The 6,816-nt window shown below is 46.0% G+C and overlaps 1 long non-coding RNA gene across 1 annotated transcript; it reads left to right on the forward strand.

Annotated features, from left to right (window-relative positions):
* Positions 1-328: 328 nt before the first annotated feature.
* On the forward strand, positions 329-5,218 carry LOC311532301. Its single transcript, XR_014714363.1, has 3 exons — positions 329-499; positions 2,547-2,699; positions 4,589-5,218. It is a non-coding gene; the product is annotated as an uncharacterized lncRNA (long non-coding RNA).
* The last annotated feature ends 1,598 nt before the right edge of the window (positions 5,219-6,816 follow it).

Below are 6,816 nucleotides of genomic sequence, written 5' to 3' on the forward strand. Positions count from 1 at the left end.
GACAATTTCATAATTTGGAGGGCCAGACTCACAATTCTTAGATGTTTGTGACTGACAATACTAGATTCACATTTTCAAGACTTTCTCTGCAATCATGAGAATGAAAAACTTTAAAAAAGCTTAAAAAAAAAAAAAAGCTGAGAGTTAACAGCAAGTATCCAGGAGCTGGGGCTTTATGAAAAACACCACATGTTATGCTGTGTTCCCTCTAAGCTGCGCGCTGGGGCAGCTGCCCAGGAATGTTTTGTAGTGCCCTGCAGTTGATTAACAGAGCCGCCCACATCCAGCCACAGCATGTGTTCAGGTGCCCCTCCCTCACCACTGCTTCACGTTGCTCTTGCCCTCTGCCTTGGAGTCCCTGCTGCTCCTAGAACCCTCCTGCAGAGAGGGGAGTGCTGATGTCAGGGTGTCCCCCCCACCCCTGTACTCCAGCAAGGGAGATGGGATAGCCCAGCTCTGGAGGACTTCGAGCAGGAGAGGGTCTGAGTCTGAACGCTGGGTGAGTGAGTGCTTTACCTTAAAGAGACAGCGCACGGTCTCTCAGAGACTTCCCAAGCACACACAATCTCTCTCTCTCTCTCTCTCACACACACACAGTCTTTCACACTCACCTCCCAACACATACTTCTGGTGGTGGTGTTTGTTGTTAGTACTTCTTTGTAGTTTTTGCAATGCACATATATTCTCTGTAATTTTATTCTTTCAAAGTATGTTATTTTAGTTTTTTGACTGGTCTGTGCATTTCATAATTTTTATTTCTCTCTTACACTTAAATTTAACTCTTTGAATAGTGAGCTCTAAAATGCGTAATCTGTCCTGGCTGGAGTAATTTTCCCTATGGTAACTTTTAAAAAATATACACTTACAGCCTTTTCTGTAAGGCTAGGCAAGCCCACATAACTGTATCCAACAGCACCATTTTTATATGCACATAAAGACTCATACCACTGAAACTCTGTGGACCATCTTAACTTGACCTCCTCAGCAGCTTCTCCTTGGCTCCCTCTATTTTGGTGATGTGTGTTGCACACTGGTGTGACTGAGTAGGCCTTTTCCCTCTTCCGCTATGCTTCTTTCACACACAAAACTTGTAAAGTTAGTTCTACTGTTCCCATGATTTTCCTGGAGGATCATACAACATATGTCTCCTTGTGACAGACTCCTCCACACTTGTTTCTTATCATGCCCCTTTTTTTAATAGCGTGGGACTCATGAGCACGTCTTCCTACATTGTTTCCCCAGATAAGACCATGCCCTATAGGCATTTGTTACCCCAACAGGGGGATTGCTGCCTCTTTTTCAAATAATTTACTGCAGATGTCTTTATTCCACAGCACACACCAATGAGATCATGTGCCTCATTAATAGCATGTGTGTGATACAACCAAATATACCAATTTTTTGCAACCATCTTTTGTTACTACATCCATTTTTAAAGAAATTAATATGAAGCTCAGAAACTGGTTTATTACAAATAATACTTAATGCTCATGTCGCTCTTCATAAATTGATAATGCTGCACACATATTGACTAATTCCTTGAAGGTTTCTTACAGGGATTGGTTCCTAGGTTAGTGTTTCTGTGGTGTGGTGTGTAGTTGATGGTGAGTATCCGCTTCAGGTTGAGGGGCTTTCTGTAAGCAAGGATTGACCTACCTCCCAAGGCCAGTGAGAGTGGGGGATTGTTTTCCAGGATAGGTTGTAGATCATTGATGATGTGCTGGAGAAGTTTTAGCTGGGGGCTGTACGTGATGGCCAGTGGTGTTCTGTTATTTTCCTTTTTGAGGCCTGTCCTGTAGTAGGTGACTTCTGAGTACCTGTCTTGCTCTGTCAATCTCTTTCCTCACTTCTCCAGGATCCCTGCCTGCTGTGGTTCTGTGTGGCTCCCAGAAGCAGTGGCATGTCCCCCTCTGGCTCCTACACGTAGGGGTAGCCAGAGGGCTCTCTGCACACTGCCCCGGCCCAAATGCCGGCTCTGCAGCTCCCATTGGCTGGGAACCACAGCCAATGGGAGCTACGGGGGTGGCACCTGTGAACGGGGCAGTGCGCAGAGCTGTCTGGCCATGCCTCCACATAGCAGCCAGAGAGGGGACATTCTGTTGCTTCCGGGAGCTGCTTGACATAAGTGCCACCTGGAGCCTGCATCCCTGACCCCCTCCTGTGCCCCAACCACCTGCCCCAGCCCTGATCCCCCTCCTGCACTCCGAACCCGTCAACCCCAGCCTGGAACCTCCTCCTGCACCCTAAATCCCTCATCCCCAGCCCCACATCAGAGCCCGCACCCCCAGCCGGAGCTCTCCTGCTACTATGAATCAACCTCGCATTTCCTCTCATCTTCCTATGTAATCTCTAGTATCTACTCTTTCTCTTCCTCATCTAACGCTTCTGCCAACTCTGCTTGGCCATCATGAACCGAGCAGCATAGTTTCCGCCGCCAACTCTGCTCTCCCACTCTTGCTGCGCTACCGACCTTCTCCATGTTGTCTGTCCTGAGCTCCCGCCTCCGTGAAAGCTACAGAAGACAACCATTCCCTACTGTTTTTCAGCTATCGTGAACAGAGCAGCACCTCTTCCGCTGCCACTCTGCTCTCCTACGTTTCGCGCCCTTTTTCCAGGATTACCCATGCAGGCACCATAGCCATGAAGCCTGCTCAGATCTCCGCATTCGAAAATCTCAACATTGGTTCTCCACTTGTAAGGTAACTCCCTTCTCTTCATGTGCCAATACATATCTATGCCTGTATCTGTTATTTTCACTCCATGCATCTGAAGAAGTGGGTTTTTGACCCATATAAGCTTATGCCCAAATAAATCTGTTAGTCTTTAAGGTGCCACCAGACTCCACGTTGTTTTTGTGGATACAGACTAACATGGCTACCCCTCTGATGCTCTGTTCAAAATTATAATATTGGCACTGTCTAGCTACTCAAAACAGATGACTGCAGAACTATCCCTGAGGAGATTTTATTTAAGTAGAAATGTTATATTGATAGTATGGTCTTTACTATACATTATTATATCATTTTGTTCAGTTTTTATTTATAACTAAGGGAATCTGTGACTCAGGGGATAAGTAATGGGTTCCAGAGCCCTTCACCTCCAGATCTACAGTTCTAATCAAGGCTAGATTGGCAAGGGCTATAAATTGTTACCATCTGATGTCTGTTTGGTCACCTATGTTACTAGAGTTGGTGATTTCGGTCAGTTTTCTAGCAGATGGATGTCTGCCTCACAGTTGGCAACTGTGAGCAAAGAGGTCAAGGATTACATGAGCGGTGGCTGTCCCCTAGATAGATGAGGCACCTTAATTTAAGGCTCAGAGGGGTAGCCGTGTTAGTCTATATCCACAAAAACAACAAGGAGTCCGGTGGCACCTTAAAGACTAACAGATGAAGAAGTGGGTTTTTTACCCACGAAAGCTTATGCCCAAGTAAATCTGTTAGTCTTTCAGGTGCCACCGGACTCCTCATTGTTTTAATTTAAGGCTCTGTCAGGGGACTGAAGTCTGAACCTGGCAACACCACCCAGTGGCAGGAGACAATGACCAGGGGTAGGGGAACCCAGGCCCTCCCTGTTCCACTGGGTTCTGACCCTGGGCCATGTGAGTAATATTTTAACTGTGCTGCCAGATTGGTGGCTCCCCGCATGCCGGCTCCCTGGGCCATTTCCTACCCTGGTTTCAGATCCTCCACTGGCGCCACTGGACTGCATTTGGATTCCCCCTGGAGTTCATGCTCTGGAGGATTTTCCTCTATCAGTCACAGCCTATCAGTCCTGGCCCTCAGACCTGTAGCAGCTGGGCAGTGGGACCTGGTCCCAGCCGTGTGGAGCCCTGGCAGTTTCTCTGCAGAAGCTTGCAGCACACAACTGCTCCACTTCGCTGTCCACCTTCTCTGAACTGAGCTGCTCCCTTTTGAGCTCAGCCTCCAATGTGAGCATGCCCAGCAGGGGTGACTCGGCAGGGCCTTCTGGACCCAGAGCTGCTCATTAACCCGTAGTTCACCAGTGTGGGTCTCGTGCACCCCATCACAGGCTGCCAATATGATGCTTTTCATGGCCACTGCATTCACATTTTTTAAAAGATTCCTCTTATTGACTAATCTTTGTCGTTCTTTGGACTGCATGACAGGCATTGTCCAGGCTACCTACACATGACTCAGTACATTTTGTCTGAAACTAAATGCTTGGCTGGATTTAATTGTATGTGTAATGCAGAAAGGTCCTTAGCTGGAACATGAGATCGAGGAGAATGGATTTGGTAACACTGCTGGATTGTTTTATGCTGGTATTACACTAGATGGCACTATCATTTAAGCAAAATGAACCAAACCATTTGAATTGTGCATTAAAGCTTGATGCAGCAAATACTTAATTCTGTGATTAGTTCAGAAGTCATTGGGACTCTTTGTATGACTAAAGACCCTTCACAATGTTTACAGGATTAGGCATCTGGCAAACATCCAGATTATGTCCACATTTTAACCTTGAAAATTTGGATTTTTCAGATCAAACTGTTTTCTTAGGAAAATGTATGAAAACATGTATTTGCATATAAGCTTTTCAGCCTTCTTGCATTTCTCCCCTTCAGAAACTGTCCATCCCTTTTCAAATTTCACCGGAAAATATGTGTATCTCTGTGATGGGGTAGGACTCACCATGCTAGTGCCTCCTGCTGAACATCTTGCAGATTAGCTCCACAGGTCAGTACACTGACTCCCAATGGTGTCTCACCCACCATCACTTCTGCTCCTGGACCCAAGAACTGCGGCATCCAAGAACTGCGGCATCCTCTTCAGGACACAACCTTCCATCTGTGCCCACACTATGCGCTCCCCACTTCTAGGGGACAGTACTGCAGTCCACTGGGCCAGCCACTTTCTCAAAGGTGAGGGAGGGCGGGGCCCAGGCCCTTCCACTACCCCAGGTCCTGGCCTAGAGACCTATAGATGGCAGCCACATGCTGCATCCCCTCCAACCTCTCAGTCTACTTCCCTGGGCCATTCCCCCGCCACCCCAGCATCTTCTTTGCCCTTATCTCATGGCCTCAGCATGCCAGTCTTAGCAGCCAGCCAGAAGCTCGCTCTCACTTCCCTGATCCTGCCCAGCACTGCTCTGTCCAGGGTGCTAACTTTCTTCCTCCTGCAAGGTGGCCAGTTCTCCCTCCTCAAGCTCCAGGGAACAACTGCACCTACTTTGGGCATGGAACTAGCTATCCACACTGCCATAGTAATGAGTAATCATTATAAGGAATAATCAAATGCTTATTAATGTTTTAAAAGCAAATGTTTGTACTTATACAGTTTGTAAGGGCTGTTGGACATCTGTATACTTGGATACTCTGTGAGGTGTGTTGAACCAAGTGTGTCGTGTAAGAAATGTTTAAGGTACAAACATATACACATATGTATATTATAATCCTGACCAAAGCCCATCTCACCAACCACCAACTAAGTATAAAGGCCTCCTTATGTCACCCATAGGTTATCAAAGCACAACTCTACACCCTACGCCTCTGTCATGATCCTAGGCCTAACATTCCCAGGTCCACTATAAGGGACTAAAAACAATTGAAAAATAAAATCTGTCCATCAGTCGTATGAGGGTATGTGCAGAGTAAGGGACATATGGGGCAGAATGTGTGGATGGGAAAGTAAGGTGGCCACATAACAGTGTTTAGCCCACTGGGCCACCTTCAGTCCATGCATTATGCTTTTCCTCGACAGGTAAACATCCTCCCCATAAAAAGACAAAAAGCAGGGGAATGGAATAGGAAGAGAGCCTGAGACATAAGCGCTTGTGTCAGAGACCTGGTATGAGGCAGAACTTGCTCACAGAATCTGGCAAAAACAGGGCTGATATTGCAGAAATACACATTCCTAAGAAGTGCTAGGCACAGATTATTCATGCAAACACATCCTGATATCAAGTGATACCAGAACATCCTGATATCAAGGATGGCACAAAAGCATTCCCCTAGAATAACAGGAACACATTGACCCCTCCTAAAAGATAAGGTCAGGATGACAGTACATAATAGAGATGTTTTGATTGAACCAACATGTACAAGGTGATGGGTGATAACTAGCCATGTCAGGGGGTAGTAACTAACTATGTCAGAGGCAGTACTAATTTGTTTGTATCAGGGTATAAAGATGTAACTCAGAGGGAGTATCTTGGTCCAGCCGACGGGGGAATGGAAAGTCCCGCCATTCACTGAGATCCGTCCATTGTCATGGGCATACACGTTTTAGTATCCTCGTAAAGTCTGCCAGGTGCTATTACTGTGCTTTGTCAACAATAAACCTGGCCTGGTGCCTTCGTACCTTAACGAATCTTGTGGTCATGAGGTGGTGCACTCGAGGTCTGCTGTGTGGCTGCCTGCGCAAAGCTGGGGCAGGACACAGGGAGAACGCACACACGCAGCCGAACACCTAACATTCTTTCTTCTGCTTATTCGTGCCATACATGTGCTTATATATCTTCTGTGTATTCTCATTTCTGTCTCTCTCTCATTTCTAACTCACTTTTCTATAACTTTTATACTTCCATAACTGTGATTATTTAGTGTAAATAAAGAGTAGGCAACTATATACTGTACCTGTACAATCAAAGGTGTCCATACACTTATCAGTGCAGAAGGAACTTTTAGTAATGTTATACACAGCAACTACCATAAATCCCCTGTGCATTTAGAGGAAAACAGACACCAACCACCACATTTATCTATTCTATTGTATTTTGTAAAAATCTGTGTATTGTGTCCATTTTCTAAGGTCTGAGACAGTTACAAATCTATTTAAAAAAAATAGTTAAAAT

The sequence above is a fragment of the Lepidochelys olivacea genome, assembly GCF_965140295.1.
Source record: "Lepidochelys olivacea isolate rLepOli2 genome assembly, chromosome: 1".
In the NCBI taxonomy this organism is placed as follows: Eukaryota; Metazoa; Chordata; order Testudines; family Cheloniidae; genus Lepidochelys; species Lepidochelys olivacea.